Genomic DNA, 18,816 nt, shown 5'->3' on the forward strand with positions numbered 1-18,816 from the left:
CTCCCATCTAAGCCTCCCAAGTAGCTGGGACCAGAGGTACATGCCACCGCACTCAAATCTGTTTTTGTTTGTTTGTTTGCTTGTTTGTTTTTGTAGAGATTAGGTCTTGCTATGTTGCCTAGGCTGAACTCAACTCCTGGGCTCAAGTGATTCTCCTGCCTTGGCCTCCCAAAGTGTTGGGATTATAGGAGAGAGCCACAATGTCTGGCCTACAAAAATTTAAAAAATTATTAGCCATGCAACATGGTGCACACCTGTAGTCCCAGCTATATGGGAGGCTGAGGCAGAAGGATCACTTGAGCCCAGGACGTTGAGGTTTCAGTGAGCCATAATTATGTCACTGCACTCCAGCCTGGGTGACAGAATGAGACAGTCTTAAAAAAATTTTGGAAAAAAAAAAAAAAAAAGAGAGAGTTGCATGACTTTGCCAGATATCAGAAGAAGACTGGGGAAGAGCTGAGAGTGTAAATTATAAGGGTGTTAGACCAATGGGGATAAAGTATAATATTCAAGCCAAATTAATTGACCTGAGTGTACTCCCCCAGGATTTAGAATATAGCATGTTGGCTGGAGTACTGGGGATGGTCCTAACAGTCTGAAAAGGTTAGCCAATGAAATCCTGGACTCAATGGTAGTTTGGAGTTAATGAGGTTGAAATGCCAGAAATTTCCTAACATATTATAGACAAAGAGTTACAAAATTCAAGGAAATAGGAGTCGGTCCATTATGTTCAATCTTCTCAGCCATTTACTAACTTGACTCTTCTGGGAGGATTCAAAAAACTCTCCTTTCACTAAGACATAAGGAAATGCACTAGTGAGTCAGGGACTAGCATCCTCAAGGAGCACTGTAGGTCACAGCTATTGCTGGACAAGGCTGCAGTGAAAATGTGTGCTTTCATTTCAGTGGGAATAATGGGGTCCTGGCATGTCAAAGGCCAGGTAGTAGCTTCACTATTAGGGACAACATGGTGCAACTACCACAGTAAACCACAGAGATGGAATAGTAATCAAACTGCTTTGATCTGCTGTGCAGGGGGGCAAGGGCTAATGGATGATGGGGTCCTGAAAAATCATTAATTCACTGCTTCCTAAGATGCTGCTTGACATCTAGGCAGAAAAAAATCTAGGTCCATTAGGCAGAAACCTAACTCGAGTTGCCAAATTGTGCGTTGTACCTAATTCCCAGACCTATGTCAGCTGGGAGACTGAAAGCTCTTCCATCCACCAATGAATATCATGAATCTTCCTTCAAACCAGTGTTTCTCTCAACCTTGGCCCCACTGACATTTTGGGCAGGGTATTTCTTTGTTATGGGGGCTAGCTTGCACATTATGGATCTCAAAATGATGCTGACACTGACAAGAAGGGGACGACTACACTTAGGCAAGACTGTTAAACCCACTTAGGTGTGACTGTTAAAGACTGTGCTGAAGGGAAATCCTCCCAGTGGACAGAACCTTGAGTGATATATCTGGCTGTTTACTTCATGGCTTAAGGCACAAAGATCTCTAGTGACTTATGAGCCGTGGCTACTGGATTGGCTAGCTGGATGGAGACTTGAAAAAAACTAATTGAAAAATTGGTGATTAGATGGACTATGCATGGACCTTTTGGAATGGACCCAGAGGGTGGGAATATTTTTGTGCCGCGTGTATATCCAGTAGATTGTATCACGATGGTGGAGGTTCTCAAAAATCAAATGATCAAGAAGATCTATTTTGTGAATGTCAGTAAGCCTCTTTCTCCAGGTATCCCAGTGCTTGTTCAGTGGCTCCGTGTGCAAACTGTGCCAGCATGGAAGGAAGCTACGTGTGAGCTAATAACATGGTTTTCCCTCACCAAGGCTGCTGTAACTATACCTACTGCTGAATGTCCCGTTGACCAACAGCCAAAGTCAACACTAAGCCGCTGATAAGGCACCATTGTCCGGGGTGACCAGATGGCCACCTAGTAGTAGCTGGTTGTGTGAACTTTTCCCAACATAAAAGGAACAGCCTTTTATCTTCTCAGGAATAGCTACATATTCTGGATAAAATTTTGCACTGTGGCCAAGCGCAGTGGTTCACGCCTGTAATTCCAGCACTTTGGGAGGCCGAGGAGGGCAGATCACCTGAGGTGAGGAGTTCAAGACCAGCCTGACCAAAATGGCGAAACCCCCGCTCTCTACTAAAAATACAAAAATTAGCTGGGCGTGGTGGTGGGCACCTGTAATCCCAGCTACTCAGGAGGCTGAGGCAGGAGAATCACTTGAACCCGGGAGGTGGAGGTTGCAGTGAGCCAAATCATGCCACTGCACTCTAGCCTGGGTGACAGAGCAAGACTCCGTCTCAAAAAAAAAAAATTTTTTTTTTTACATTTTATTCCCTGCCTGCAGAGCTTCTACTAATACCACTATTATGAAGTTACAGAATGCCTTATCTGTTGCCTTAGTATTCCATATAATATCGTCTGTGATCATGGGCATATATTATGGTAAAAGAAGTCTCATATTCTCAAAATTCAGTATATACCTAGATCTTACAGAGCAGCTGGCTTGATAGAACAGTGAATTGGCCTGCCTAAGGCTTAATTATAGTGTGAGCAGGGATACCCTGCAAGGTTGGGATGTTGTCCTACAGGAAGGGGAAGATACCTTAAACCAGCAGTCAATATTTGCACATAACAAGAATGCATGGAGGCCAGGCGCGGTGGCTCGTGTCTATAATCTCAGCACTTTGTGAGGCCGAGGTGAGCGGATCACTTGAGGTCAGGTGTTCAAGACCAGCCTGGCCAATATGGCGAAACCCTGTCTCTACTAAAAATTACAAAAATTAGCCAGGTGTGGTGATGCGTGCCTATAGTCCCAGCTACTCAGGAGGCTCAGGAGGGAGAATTGCTTGAACCCAGTAGGTGGAGGTTGCAGTGAGCCAAGATCACGCCACAGCACTCCAGCCTGGGCAACAGAATGAGACCCTGCCTTAAAAAAAAAAAAGAATGCATGGATGCATGGGACTAAGCATGGTCGCTCACGCCTGTAATCCCAGCACTCTGGGAAGGTGAGGCAGCGGGGTCTCTTGAAGCCAGGAGTTCAAGGCTACCCTGGGCAACATAGACCCAGACTCTAAAAATAAAATATTAGCAGTGCACAGTAGCACGTTCCTGTAGTCCCAACTACTTAGGAGACTGAAGCGGAAGGACTGCTTGAGCCCAGGTGTTTGAGGCTGCAGTGAGCTATGATCACGCCACTGCACTCCAGACTGGGTGACAGCGTAAGACTATGTTTCTAAAAATTAAAAAAAAAAAAAAAAGGAACACACGAGTGTGAGAACCTGGGTAAGATGTTTCTGCTATCCTCACTGGTCTCCCAGGTGTTTCTCTAGCATGCTAGACATGTTCCTGCCTCCATTCCCTCTACCTGAAATACTTTCCTCCCAGATGGTCTCTTCATTCCCTCTCAGTCTTTCTTCAAAGATTTGCTCAAATGTCAACCTCTTAACAAGGCCTACCCCAACCACTCTGTTTAAAATTGCAAAACCTTTCTTTGCCTTCCTGATTACTTCTTACTATGCATCTGTCTGTAACCCTTCTCACCATCTAACATACATTATTTATTTGTTTATTTTTTATTATTTGTCCTCCTCCCTCTAGAAAGAGAGCTTTGTAAGAGCAGGGATTTCTATTTCATTCACTGTTCTATCCCCAGTGACTAACGCAGTGCTGGAAACATAGTAGGAACTCAGTAAACATTTCTCTTGTTTTTTAATTAATTTTTTATTTCCCTAAGATTTGGGGAACAGTTGGTATTTGGTTACATGAGTAAGTTCTTTGGTGGTGATTTGTGAAGTTTTGGTGTACCCATCACCGAAGCAGTACACACTGAACCCAATTTGCAATCTTTTATCCCTCACCCCCTTCCCACCCTTTCCCCTGAGTCCCCAAAGTCCACTGTTAAGCCTTTGCATCGTGATAGTTTAGCCCCTACTTATGAGTGAGAACGTACGCACATGCAATGTTCGGTTTTCCATTTCTGAGTTACTTAGAATAATAGTCTCCAATCCCAATAAACATTTCTTGATTGACTTGAATGACTATCACGAAAGTTCTCAGAGAAGAGTAGACAATATCTCTAGTCTATTATCTTTACCTACGTCATTGGTTGGTTGGTAAACTTTTTCTGTAAAAGGCCAGATAGTGAATATTTTAGGCCTGTGGGCCATGCAGTCTTTTTCCAATCACTCTATATTGGCATTGTAGCACCAAAGCAGCCATTGACGGTAGGTAAATGAACAGGCGATACATAGAAAGGAAATACGGCAACTGCTGAGGTCCTGGGAATTGGGAACCTAAGCAGGGAGTTGATGTGAAAAGGGAAATATTTTACACAGAGGTGCTTGTACACTTTTCTTCATGACTTCTCACTCCACTATCACGGCTAATACTGTTTTGAAGTTAAATGTTCAGTTTGATTTTTACTTTTGAGTATTGTACATTTAAAATTCCCACAGAGTACATTTACTAATACAACCTCCAGGTGGAGCCCTTTCTTTTTTCTCAGTACACTATTCCGCAAGTATTCACTGAATAGCTACCATGTGACAAAAACGAAGTGTTAGGATACAGCTTTGAATCAAGCAAAGATCTTATGCTCGAAAAGCTTACATTCCAATGGAGAAGACAGATGATAGCACGTATAAAAAAGGTAATTTCAGATAGTGATATGTTCTACAAGGAAATTACATAGAGCAATAGGAGAGGCTTCCCTGAGGACAGGCTATTTAAGCAGAAAACTGAAGAATAAGTAGGAGGCAGACATGCAAATACCTGAGGGCAGAGTTGTTTTATTTTCCTCTACTGTGGTAAAATATTCATAATATTAAAATGTACCAATTTTTTTTTTTTTTTTTTTTTTTTTTTTGAGACCGAGTCTTGCTCTGTCACCCAGGCTGGAGTGCAATGGCACGATCTCCGCTCACTGCAAGCTCCGCCTCCCAGGTTCACGCCATTCTCCTGTCTCAGCCTCCCCAGCAGCTGGGACTACAGGTGCACACCGCCACGCCTGGCTATTTTTTTTGTATTTTTAGTAGAGATGGGGTTTCACCATGTTAGCCAGGATGGTCTCGATCTCCTGACCTCGTGATCCACCCGCCTCGGCCTCCCAAAGTGCTGGGATTACAGGCTCAAATAGTTTTTAAGTGTACTGTTTTATGGCATTAAGTATATTCATTGCTGTGCAACCATCACTACCATCCATCTCTAGAACTTCTTTCATCTTCCAAACTGAAACTTCTTGCCCATTAAACAACTCTTCACTCCACCCTGTCCTCAGTGGCAACCATTCTACTTTCTGTCTCTATGAATTTGACTACCCTCCGTACCTAATACAAGTGGAATCATGTAGTATTTGTCCTTATTTCTCTTAGCATAATGTCTTCAAGGTTCATTCATGCTGCAGTCAGAATTTTCATCCCTTTTGAGGCTGCATAATCCTCCATTCTCTGTGTATACCACATTTTGTTTGTTCATTCAACAGATGATGAACATTAGGGTTGCTTCCACTTTGGGCTGTTGTAAATAACGCTGTTATGTATATGGATGTATAAACATCTGTCTGAGGCCCTGCTTTCAGTTCTTTTGGGTATATATCTAGAAGTGGAATTGTGGGATTGTATGGTAATTCTATGGTTAGTTTTTTGAGGAAGCACCATACTGTTCTCCACAGTAGCTACACCATTTTACATTCCACCAACAGTGCACAGGAGTTCCAATCTCTCCACATTCTTGCCAACAATTGTTATTTTCAATTCGTGTGTGTATTTCTTTCTTTTTCTAAAATATCTAAAATGTGTTTATTGGGGTGGCTTCCCATTTATCTTGATTCAAAGTGCTTTTACTGCTGCTTCCTCCTGAAGGAGCATCCTTCTGTCAGCCTTGCTTTGCCTCCTGTAGGCTGACAGAGAATGGTAGAGCAGTGATATGATTTGGCTATATCCCTACCCAAATCTCATCTTGAATTGTTGTTTCCATAATCCCCATGTGTCATGGGAAGGACCTGGTGGGAGGTAATTGAATCATGTGGGCGGTTACCCTCATGCTGTTCTTGTGATGGTAAGTTCTCATGAGATCTGATGGTTTTATAAGGCACTTTCCCACCCCTCTTTGCTCAGCACTTCTGCTTCCTGATACCATGTGAAGAAGGACATGTTTGCTTCCCCTTCTGCCATGATTGTAAGCTTCCTGAGGCTTCTCCAGCCCTGTAGAACTGTGAGTCCATTAAACCTCTTCCGTTTATAAATTACCCAGTCTCTGGCTGGGTACAGTGGCCCAAGCCTGTAATCCAAGCACTTTGGGAGGCCAAGGTGGGCGGATCACTTGAGGTCAGGAGTTCAAGATCAGATTGGCCAACATGGTGAAACTCCATCTCTACTAATAATACAAAAATTAGACAGGTGTGTTAGTGTGGACCTGTAATCCCAGCTACTAGGGAGGCTGAGGTACAAGAATCGCTTGAACCTGGGAGGCAGAGGTTGTAGTGAGCTGAGATCATGCCACTGCACTCCAGCCTAGGCAACAGAGTGAAACTGTGTCTCAAAATAAATAAATAAATAAAATAAAAATAAACTACTCAGTCTCAGGTATTTTTTCATAGCAGCATGAGAACGGACTAACACAGTAAATTGGTACCACAGAGAGTGGGTTGCTGCTATAAGGATACCCAAAAATGTAGAAACGACTTTGGAACTGGGTAACAGGCAGAGATTGGAACAGTTTGGAGGGCTCAGAAGAAGACAGGAAAATGTGGGAAAGTTTGGAATTTCCTAGAGACTTGGAGGGCTTAGAAGACAGGAGGATGTGGGAAAGTTTGGAACTTCCTGGAGACTTGTTAAATGGTTTTGACCAAAATGCTGATAGTGATATGGACAATAAAGTCCAGGCTGAGGTGGTCTCAGATGGAGATGAGGAACTTCTTGGGAACTGGAGTAAAGGTCACTCTTGCTGTGCAACAAGACTGGTGGCATTTTGTCCCTGCCCTAGAGATCTGTGGAACTTTGAACTTGAGAGAGATGATTTAGGGTATCTGGTGGAAGAAATTTTTAAGCAGCAAAGCATTCAAGAGGAAGCAGAGCATAAAAGTTTGGAAAATTTGCAGCCTGACGATGCAATAGAAAAGAAAACCCTTATTCTGGGGAGAAATTCAAGCACACTGAAGAAATTTGCATAAGTAACAAGGAGCTGAATGTTAATCACCAAGACAACGGAGAAAATGTCTCTAGGACATGTCGGAGACCTTCACAGCAGCCCAACCCATCACAGTCCCTGAAGACTAGGAGGGAAAAATGGTTTCCTGGGCTAGGTCCAGGGCCCTCTTGCTGTGTGCAACCTTGGGACTTGGTGCCCTGCATCCCAGCCACTCCATCTGTGGCTAAAGGGGCCAATGTATAGCTCAGGCCATTGCCTCAGTGGGTGTAAGCCCCCCAAAGCCTTGGCAGCTTCCATATGGTGTTGGGCCTGCAGGTGTGCAGAAGTCAAGAATTGAGTCTGGGAACCTCCACCTACATTTCAGAGGAAATATATGGAAGTATGGAAATGCCTGGATGTCCAGACAGAAGTCTGCTTCTGGGACAGAGCCTTCATGGAGAACCTCTGCTAGGGCAGTGATATGGTTTGGCTCTGTCCCCACCCAAATCTCATCTTGAATTCCCACATGTTGTGGGAGGGACCTGGTGGGAGGTCATTGAATCGTGGGCCACTGTTCTCATGATAGTGAATGAGTCTCATGAGATTTGAGGGTTTAAAAAAAATAGAAGTTTCCCTGCACAAGCTCTCTCTTTGCCTGCCACCATCCACATAAGATGTGACTTGCTACTCCTGGCCTTCTGCCATGATTGAGGCTCCCCCAGCCACGTGGAACTGTGAGTTTGCCATTGAACCTCTTGCCTTTGTAAATTGCCCAGTTTCGGGTATGTCTTTATCAGCAGTGTGAAAATGGACTAATACAGGCAGCGTGGAAGGGAGATGTGGGGTTGGAGCCCCCACACAGAGTCCCCAATGGGGCACTGCCTAGTGGAGCTATGAGAAGTGGGCCACTATCCTCCAGACCCCAGAATGGTAGATCCACCAACGGCTTGCCCCGTGCACCCGGAAAAGCTGCAGACACTCAACACCAACCACGAAAGCAGCTGGAAGCGGGGGCTATACCTTGAAAGGCCACAGAGGAAGAGCTGCCCAAGGCCATGGGAACCTACCTCTTCCATCAGGGTGACTTGCATATGAGACATGAAATCAAAGGACATCATTTTGGAATGTTAAGGTTTAATGACTGCCCAGTTGGATTTCAGACTTGCATGGGCCTGTAGCCCCTTCATTGTGGCCAATTTGTCCCATTTGGAATGGGTGTATTTGCCCAATGCCATTATCCCCATTGTATATAGGAAGCAGCTAATTTGCTTTTGATTTTACAGGCTCATAGGTGGAAGGGACTTGCCTTTTCTCAGATAAGACTTAGGACTTGGACTTTTGGGTTAATGCTGGAATGAGTTAAGACTTTGGGGGACTGTTGGAAGGGCATGATTGTGTTTTAAAATGTGAGGACATGAGATTTGGGAGGGTCAGGTGAGGAATCATATGGTTTGGCTGTATCCCCACCCAAATCTTATCTTGAATTGTAGTTCCCATAATCCCCACATGTCACAGGAGGGACCCAGTGGGAGGTAATTGAATCATGAGGGCAGTTACCTTCATGCTGTTCTCGTGACAGTGAGTTCTCATGAGATCTGATGGTTTTATAAGGGCCTTTCCACCCCCTCACTCTGCACTTCTTGCTGCTGCCATGTGAAGAAGGATGCGTTTGCTTCCCCTTCTGCCATGATTGTAAGTTTACTGAGACCTCCCCAGCCCTGTGGAACTGTGAGTCAATTAAACCTCTTTCTTTTATAAATTACCCAGTCTCAGGTATTTCTTCATAGCAGTGTGAGAATGGACTAATACAAGCAGCCAACACACACCACTACTGTGTGTGCATGATTAATGATCATGATGATTATAGCATCCTGGGCATTTCACATCCCTGAAGTAGGAACTGGAGCTCTGTACCAGGCACTTCTTGTATTTCCTCTTTTCCTCATCTGGAGAGGGATGAAGGAGATTTTTTGTAAGAGGTATGTTCACATGGGGAGGTCAGAACCACCAGAAAGGCTTTTTTTTTTTTTCAAATAATGGCCATCCTTATTGGGGTAAAGTGGTATCTCATCATGGGTTGACCTGTATTTCCCTAGTGACTAGTGATGGTGAGCATCTTTTCATGTGCTTATCAGCCATTTATATATTTTCTTTGAAGAAATGTCTATTCAAGTTATTTGCCTACTTTTTAATCATTTTTTGTTGTTAAGCTGTAGGAGTTCTTTATATATTCTGGATATGGAGCCATTATCAAATATGTAATTTTCTCCCATTCTGTGGGTTGTCTTTTAACTCTCTTGAAAGTGTCTAGACTGGGCACAGTGGCTCATGCCTGTAATCCTAGCACTTTGGGAAGCCAAGGCAGGTGGATCACTTGAGCCCAGCCTGGGCAACACAGCAAAACCCCTTCTCTACTGAAAAATACAAAATTTTTCTGGGTGTGGTGGTGGGTGCCTGTAGTCCCAGCTCCTAGGGAGGCTAAAGTGGGAGGATCACCTGAGCTGGGGAAGTTGAGGCTGAAATGAGCCGAGATGGTGCCACTGCACCCCAGCCTGGGCAATGGGAGTAAGACCCTGTCTCAAAAACAAAAAACAGAAAACAAAAAGCAGAAGATAAAAGACAAGTAAAAAGTGTCCTCCTTTTTGTTTGTTTTTTTTTGAAACAGGGTCTCTCTCTGTTGCCCGGGCTGGAATGCAGTGGCATGATCATGACTCACTGCAACCTCGACTTCCTGGGCTCAAGCAATCCTCCTGCTTCAGCCTCTAGAATAGCTGGGACTATAGGTGCACACCACCACACTGGACCAAAAGTGTCCTCCTTTGATGCATAAAAGTTTTAAATTTTTGTAAATTTTGATGAAGTCCAATTTATCTAATTTTTATTTTGTTGCCTGTGCTTTTGGTGTCATACTCAAGAAATCACTGCCACAGCCAATGTCATGAAGCGTTTCCCTATGTTATCTTCTAAGAGTTTTGCAGTTTTAGCTCTTTGTGTCTTTGATAATTTTTGTATAAGGTGTAAGGTAAGGGTCCAATGTTATTCTTTTGCATGTGGCTATCCAGTTTCCCCAGCACCATTTATTGAAAAGACTGTCCTTTTCCCATTGAATGGTCTTGGCACCTTTGTCAAAAACCACTTGGCCGTGTGTGAGGGTTTATTTCAGGGCTTTCTATTCTATTCCATTGATCTGGATGTCTGTCTTTATGTTAGGACCACACTGTTTTGATTACTGTAACTTCATTGAGGGTAGAGTTTTAAATCAGAGGTCACAGCAAGTTCAAAGGGTTACAGCAGGGGTTGGTAAACTTTTTTTTGTAAAGGGCCAGATAGTGAATATTTTGGGCTTCACAGGCTGTATTGTATGGGCTGTGTCACGACTCCTCTACTCTGCCGTTATAGCCCTAAAGCAGTTGTCGACAATGCATAAACAAGAGGGTGTGGCTGTGTTCCAATAAAACTTATTTATAAAAATAAGCAGGAAGGATTTGTCACAAAGGCAGTAGTTTGCCAACCCCCACACTAGAAGTCACAGTTTGGCATTTCCAAAGGCTTGGAGGAAGGCAATGTGATAAGAACAATGGGGAGAGTGAAGCATGGTGAGGTTGGAGAAAGGGGCAAGGGCCAGATCACAGAGCCTTGGAGACCACAGCAGGATTTCATCTATTCTTTACCCATTTATTCACCAAATAGCTATCAAGACCCTACTATGAGCTGGGGCTGGGGCTCCATAGGAGGTAGACTGTATCTTAGTTCTCACAGGGCTTTGATGTAGACAGGAAGCATAAGCTGAGCATTTTAATTTTAATATGGTATCATTTGAGTCATGACAGGCTCCTGATGGGATCTCTGCTCAGTGCTTTACCCTACTGCCTTAGTGTATTAGTCCGTTCTCACACTGCTGATAAAGACATACCCAAGACTGGGTAATTTATCAAGAAAAAGAGGTTTAATGGACTCACAGTTCCACATGGCTGGGGAATCCACATGCCTTTCACAATGATGGTGGAGGGCAAAAGGCACATCTTACATGGTGACAGGGAAGACAGAAAATGAGAGCCAAGTGAAAGGGGTTTCCCCTTATAAAACCATCAGATCTTGTGAGACTTATTCACTACCAGGAGAACAGTATGGGGGAAACTGCCCCCATGATTCAATTATCTCCCACCGGGTCCCTCCCACAACACATGGGATTATGGGAGCTACAATTCAAAAAGAGATCTGGGTGGGGACACAGCCAAACCATATCACTTAGTTTAAGTCTTATTATTTCTCTCTGGGACGATTGCAACAGTCTATTCAAACAGGTTTCTGCCTCCAGCCTCACTTTCTTCCTACCTGGCATCTATGCTACAGCAAGAGACATTTCTAAAATGCAATTCTGATTGCACTTCCCAGCTTGAATCTGTGTTGATGGCTTTTCATCACTGTCAGAGTCAAGTCCAATCTTTCATAATGATGTGGAAAGCCCTACATAACCAGGCTAGCTGACAGCCCAGGACAATTAGTCCCTCACATTCACACACATAAGAACATGTTTGACCATGATTAAACCTGGGGCAACACCTACAACCAAAAAGAATATTTGCTATCAGTGTGAATCTTGTTGTTGGTGTTTCTATTGTAACGTATAATTATTGAGCAAGACTTAGTGATAATCGTAGCAAACTCACAGAGATACTCTGTGTCCTGCACTGCTAACTCATTTTATCCTCACAACTACACTATGAGGTAGGTAGTATTATTATTCTCATTTTATAGATTAGGCAACTGAGGCATAAGAAGACTAACTTTCCCAGGATCTCATAGCTTGCACATGTGATAGCATTAATATTCAAACCCAGGAATTCTGGCATGATAATCTATTATTCAGTATCCTAACATGTTCCTTTTAGCAGCAAATATACTAAAATTGGAATGATGCAAAGAAGATTAGCTTGGCCCCTGGGCAAGGATGACACGAAAATTCGTGAAGCATTTTATATTTAAAAAGAAAAGCCATGGCTCAAGCCTGTAATCCCAGCACTCTGGGAGACTGAGGTGAGAGAATCATTTGAGCCCAGGAGTTTGAGACCAGCTTGGGCAACATACCAAGACCCAGCCTCCACAAAAAATTTAAAAATTCGCTGTGTGTGGTGGTGCGTGCCTGTGGTCCCAGCTACTCGGGAGGTTGATATGGAAGCCTTGAGGTAAAGGCTATAGTGAGCCTTGTTCATGCCACTGCACTCCCGCCTGGGGGACACAGCAACACTCTGTCTAAAAAAAATTAAAAAATAAAAATAAATATCACTCCTGTAATCTCAGCACTTTGGGAGGCTGAGGCGGGTGGATCACATGAGGTCAGCAGTTCGAGACCAGCCTGCCTAGCCAACATGGTGAAACCCTGTCTCTACTAAAAATACAAAAATAAGCCAGGCCTGGTGGCAGGCACCTGTAATTCCAGTACTAGGGAGGCTAAGACAGGAGAATTGCTTGAACCCAGGAGATGGAGGCTGCAGTGAGCCGAGATCGCGCCATTGTACTCCAGCTGGCCAACAAGAGCGAAACTCTGTCTCAAAATAAATAAATAAAATAAATAAATAATATACATATACAAAAGTACACTAATACCCCCTCGCTAAACCATAAATGTATTCTTTTAAAATATTGACTGGAGCTGTGACTTTTGTTTGAAGGTGTGATCTCTGAGTGGTGGCACTAAAATCACCTGAGAGCTTATTAGAATGCCAATTCCCACGCCTGGGGCCTGACCTAGGGAAGCAGAATCTCTGGAGTTGGAGCCCAAGGATTTGAGTTTTAGCAAGCTCCAGGTGACATCTAAGCCTGAGAAAGTTTGAGAAGCATTATTATCAAATATTTTTTTCCTGGGGAGTAAAGACCTTAATGGAGACAAAGCTTAAGACAAACACATGAGTAATTTTGACCAAAACAAAGTAGAAATAGGATTATTTTTAATGAAAAGATTGCAAATTATGACATAAAGGTTAACAAACCTTTGTACAGACCAAGAGGTCATCAGAGGTCTTGAGAAGATGCCGAGGCCAGAAAAGCACAGGATGCACCTGAACTCAGAGCAAACCAGCGTTGAGTTTGAATCCCAGCACACCCACAGACCAGCTGTGTGCCTTTGGCAAATTGCTTCACAGGACCTTCGTTTCTCCATTCAGAGGTTGAAATTACAATCTCCTTGACCCATATCCTCCAGGAAGGTTGTGAAAAATCAAGGGGATAATGTATGGGACAGTGCTTTGTACAGTTGGATAATGTGGTAATCAGGTTTCATTTTCTGCTGTAACACTTCACAAAACGATATATGCGCTTTCCCTTCTCCTGTTCAGGAAGCAGATGGGATTTTGAGTCTTGTAGTTCCCTAGGGGAACTCTATTTTCTACAGTATCAGCTGCAGGAGTAGACAGCCGGACTGAGGGATTACTCCAGGCTTGAGAGAGAGGGAAATGGCCTCATCCGAGAAAATGGATCCAGAGAGTTGGCAGATGATGGTAGAAACCAGAATGTATGTCTCTAAAGTCATCTGCAGCCTTACAATCTACCCCCCAAAAGTCTAATTCAGACCCGGGATAGCTTAGGCTGATACTCAGCCCCACACGTGCTTACTGCCTACCTGCCATCCGCTGTTGGGTGGGCTGATTACAACTATCTTGTATTCTGATCAGTCAGTGCTTATGCTACAAGGGTATGGTTTTTCATAACCTCTGATTACAGACCATAGTAGAAGGGAATGTTATTTGAAACTTAGTTCAAACAGAAGCGATTCCTGTCTGTCTGGCAGTGGTTCTGAAAGGTGAAGCCAGCTGGACTTCCTGGGTCAAGTGGGGACTTGGAGAACTTTTCTGTCTAGCTAGAGGATTGTAAACGCACCAATCAGCACTCTGTGTCTAGCTAAAGGATTGTAAATGCACCAATCAGCACTCTGTAAAAACACACCAATCAGCACTCTGTGTCTAGCTAAAGGATTGTAAATGCACCAATCAGCGCTCTGTGTCTAGCTAAAGGATTGTAAATGCACCAATCAGCACTCTGTAAAAATGCACCAATCAGCACTCTGTCTAGCTAAAGGATTGTAAACGCACCAATCAGCAGTCTGTAAAAATGGACCAATAAGCACTCTGTAAAAGGGACCAATCAGCAGGACATGGGCAGGGCCAAATAAGGGAATAAAAGCTGGCCACTCGAGCCAGCAGTGGCAACCACTTGGGTCCCCTTCCACACTGTGAAAGCTTTGTTCTTTCGCCCTTCATAATAAATCTTGCTGCTGCTCACTCTGGGTCCGCACTACCTTTGTAAGCCATAACACTTGCTGCGAAGGTTTGCAGCTTCTTTCTTGAAGTCAGCAAGACCAAGAACCCACCGGAAGGAACCGACTCTGGACACAGTTCCATGTGTTCATACCAGGCCTCACCAGGCCTGCACACTCCTCTGACTATCACTTGTATAGCCCTTCCTTGATTTATGACAAATGGCTTCAGCATCTTCACTAGAACAACAAAATTGGCTGGACACAGTGGCTCACACCTGTAATCCCAGCACTTTAGGAGGCTGAGATGGGAGGATCGCATGAGCCCAGGAATTCGAGACCAGCCTGGGCAACATAATGAGATCCCGTTTCTATAAAAAAATAGAACAACAAAATTTACAACCTACCTACTCTGTCTCTGTCACATTTTTCCAACTAAGAAAGATACAAGCTTCTACTCTAGGAGAACGCCCATGCATGTGTGGGAAAGATTCTATTTCCAGGCTAGGGTTCCTTTTATTCATTTTGTGAAGCTGTGTCTCCTGTCAACTCCTGGCCACCATTCTCCTTTTCTCCCCACTTTTTTCCCATTGCTTTTTTCTCCCCTCAACTGGGGACACAATAGGTATATTTCCTCGCCATTCTCTTTTTTCCTCTTGGCTTGTTTCTTTTGGGTTAAAGGCAACTTTCAGATAACTGTAAATTGTTTGGGACAAGGAACATACTGAATTTAAAGAACACTACCAGGCCTGTTACAGGAGGATAAAATACATTCTATTCCCTACGCAAACTGATTTTCAACAATGTAATAGATTCATATGCCTTATAATCTTCAATTCTGAATGACAGGAGAAAGAAATCAGCTATTTTTTCTAGCATGCATTATTATTATTATTATTATTATTACTATTATTAGAGACAGAGTTTCGCTCTTGTCACCCAGGCTGGAGTACGATGGCGCGGTCTTAGCTCACTGCAAATGATGCCTCCTGGGTTTAAGCGATTCTCCTGCCTCAGCCTTCCACGTAGCTGGGATTACAGGCGTGTGACACCACGCCCAGCTAATTGTTGTATTTTTAGTAAAGACAGGGTTTCACCATGTTGGCCAGGCTTGTCTCGAACTCCTGACCTCAGATGATCCACTCGCCTCGGTCTCCCAAAATGCTGGGATTACAGGCATGATTACACCGCACCTGGCCATATATATATATATTTTTTTGAGACAGAGTCTCGCACTGTCGCCACACCCGGCCATATTTTTAATTTAAGCTGAAATGTTCAAAGTGACCACCAGCCACACCAGATGAGGCATGATATAGGCAGTTAATACAAAAATTACAAAAGGATTTCTGGCTCTGCTCCAAGTGGCCTATATAATCTAAGGAGAAGCCCAACATCCTCTCTCACTTAGGAGTAATCTGGCTTACCACACCTAGGATCTGCTTAACAGAAACTCCAAAGCACAGAGATAGCCATCAAAGTAGGTACAACCAGGAAAAGGATGTTGTCTGATTGTCTTCTCAGGTGCTCAACATAAATCATGTGTTCAGCCAAATACCCTTATCCTGCCTAGAATGCCCAACCCCTTCCAGAAATGCAAAAAACTGACAGAGTTTGAGCCCTTTTTACTCAAAGTGTGGTCCATAGAGGTCAGCTGAGATGTGCAGAATCAGAGGCCCAACCCAGGCACCCTGAGTTCTGCAGAGCCTGCCTTTCAGCAAGATCTCCAGGTGATACATATGCAAGTTAGTGTATGAGAAGTACCAATTTAAGTGACACATTTGTTAAAGCACATATCAAAAAAGAATCAAGATTTTCTACGAAGTATGAAAATTGGAAAAAACAAAAACAAACAACTCACCTCAGTTATGATGTGTGACGCTGGAAGCAAAGCAGCCCAAATCTCAGTGCAGAGACAGTGGTAATACGAAGAAGATTTCTACACTTACGAGTTTTCCTAGAGAGACTTCAACCAGGACCCACGCCTACTAAACAGACGAGTATTAGTCCAGGAACTTTCCTTCCTGCCTGCTCTTGGGGCAGGAGAAAGAATGAGAGAGGAAACTTGGCAGCCCCCAAAGTAGATCCTGCAGCTACCAGGGAACATTGAGGCTTTCCGAGTAAACTAGCCTCGAGGAAATGTCCCGAGTGAAATTAACAGCTCTCCTATCTCCTTGGGTTCCTTTTTTCTCCACTACTAGCTGATTATGAACCACATTTCTTTCTCGATCACTGGGATTCAAACAAAAGACCTAATGGTTCCAGTCAGCGTGGGATCCTCTTCTGGCATTCCTAGCAAGGGGCTAGAAGAAGGGGGAAAGTTACATGTCAGAGAGATATTTTTTTATCTTTCTCTTTGTGCCGCGGAATTCTGATGACAGCATCTCCAACACAAACAGCAACTTTATTTTCGAAACGGAAGGATAAAAACCAATTCTAGCAAATGGCTTTGCTCTGTGCGTAAACTTCCTGTGCTTTTTTAACCCTGATGTAACTGAGGGTCTCCTCTCACAGGCCCTGCCTTCTAGCACACACAAAAAAACAACCAAGCAGGACTATGACATAATTTGAAAAGGAAGCGAATTAAACCAAAACAAAGAGTTAGGTTTCAATGCAAAGGCCCACCAGAGATCTAAAGAGGACCGAGAAGCTGTATATTTGGAGCATGCTATACTTTTCATGTTATTCTTTCCTAAACCAAAAGTGAAATAGGAAGTCAAGACTGTGCTAACTAGGCATTTCTCTCTCTCTCTCTCTCTCTCTCTCTCTCTGTGTGTGTGTGTGTGTGTGTGTGTATTTTAAATAGAGACAGGGTCTTGTTATATTGGCCAGGGTGGTCTCGAACTCCTGGCCTCCAGCAATCCTCCCACCTCAGCCTCCCAAAGTGTTGGGATCACAGGCATGAACCACCAAACCTGGCTTTTTTTTTTTTTTTTTTTTCTTTTTTTTTCTGAGGCAAGATCTCACTTTGTCACCCAGGCTGGAGTTAAATAGGCGTTTCATATTCTGAAAACATGATAGATGTCGAAAGAAAAAATATGACATTTATTAAGTGCTTCTAATTCCACTGTTTACTGGCCTTGAAAAGCTTCTTAATCCAAGCCTTCCCCAACAATAAAATAGTGATAACAATAATACCTTCCTTACAGAGTTGTCATGATAAATTTCATGAGATTCACAAAATACCGATTACTGAATGTCTTGCTGTTAAGTTCTGTTTATATTTAAGTCACTATCCTGATTATTCACTGTGTTGTGCAGTACCTAGGACAAATTAGGCATTTTGTAAATATTTATTGAAATGAAATGAACGTTTAAAAAATCTTGAAGTTGTTAAGAAATTCCATTTATCTATTTTTATAAATTTATTTTAATATGGTAAAATATGTATAACATAAAATTAGCCATTTGAAACATTTTAAGAGTTCAAGTCAGTAGCATTAATTACATTCACAATGTTGTGTCACCGTCACTGTTTCCAAGACTTTTTTGTCACCCCAAACAGATACTCTGTAATCACTAAGCAATAACTCCGTCAGGGGTTTATTTTTCTGTTTAATTTTAAATTTTTAGTTCTTGTAGGTACATAGTAGGTGTATATATTTATGGGGTACATGAGATATTTTCATACAGGCATACAATGTGTAGTAATCTCATCAGGGTAAATGGGGTATCCGCCACCTCAAACATTTATCCTTTGTATTATAAGCAATCCAATTATACTTTTTCCATTTTATTTATTTATTTTTTGAGATGGGGTCTCACTCTAATGCCCAGGCTGGAGTGCAGCAGTATGATCTCAGCTCACTGCAACCTCCGCCTCCAGGGTTCAAGCAATCCTCCTGCCTCAGCCTCCCAAGTAGCTGGGATTACAGGTGTGTGCCACCACATGTGACTAATGTGTTTTTGTTATTTTTAAGTGGACAATTATTTTTGACTATAGTTACATTATCGTGCTAGCAAATACTAGGTCTTAATTATTTTTTCTAATTATTTTTTGTACCCATGAACCATCCCACTTCCCCCCACCTCCCCAATACTTTTCCCAGCCTCTGGTAACCATTCTTCCACTCTCTATCTCTATGAGTTCAATTGTTTTAATTTTTAGCTCCCACAAATAAGTAAGAACATGTTACGTTTGTGTCTCTGTGCTTGGCTTGTTTCACTTAACATAATTACCTTCAGTTCCATCTGTATTGTTGCAAATGATAGGATCTCATTCTTCTTTTTTTTTTTTTTTTTGAGACAGTCTTGCTCTGTCACCCAGGCTGGAGTGCAGTGGTGCAAGCTCAGCTCACTGCAAGCTCCGCCTTCCGAGTTCATGCCATTCTCCTGCCTCAGCCTCCCAAGTAGCTGGGACTACAGGCACCCACCACCATGTGGGTATTTTTAGTAGAGACGGGGTTT

The 18,816-nt window shown here is 43.1% G+C and overlaps 1 protein-coding gene and 1 non-coding gene across 5 annotated transcripts in view; one reads left to right on the forward strand and one right to left on the reverse strand.

Moving 5' to 3' along the window:
* ABCG2 (ATP binding cassette subfamily G member 2 (JR blood group)) overlaps positions 1-16,889 on the reverse strand; it is a 145,852-nt gene extending 128,963 nt beyond the window's left edge. Inside the window, exon 1 of one of the 4 annotated variants that reach the window (XM_063705419.1) lies at positions 16,271-16,889. The gene's annotated coding sequence lies outside the window, so the exon portion shown is untranslated. The remainder of the gene's footprint in view (positions 1-16,270) is intronic. The other 3 variants (XM_063705418.1, XM_063705420.1, XM_063705421.1) reach the window with 3 other exon arrangements.
* LOC115934398 (U6 spliceosomal RNA) lies at positions 12,040-12,143 on the forward strand. Its single transcript, XR_004070207.2, has one exon. It is a non-coding gene; the product is annotated as a U6 spliceosomal RNA (small nuclear RNA).
* Positions 16,890-18,816: the final 1,927 nt, after the last annotated feature.

This window comes from Gorilla gorilla, chromosome 3 (genome assembly GCF_029281585.2).
Source record: "Gorilla gorilla gorilla isolate KB3781 chromosome 3, NHGRI_mGorGor1-v2.1_pri, whole genome shotgun sequence".
NCBI lineage: Eukaryota > Metazoa > Chordata > Mammalia > Primates > Hominidae > Gorilla > Gorilla gorilla.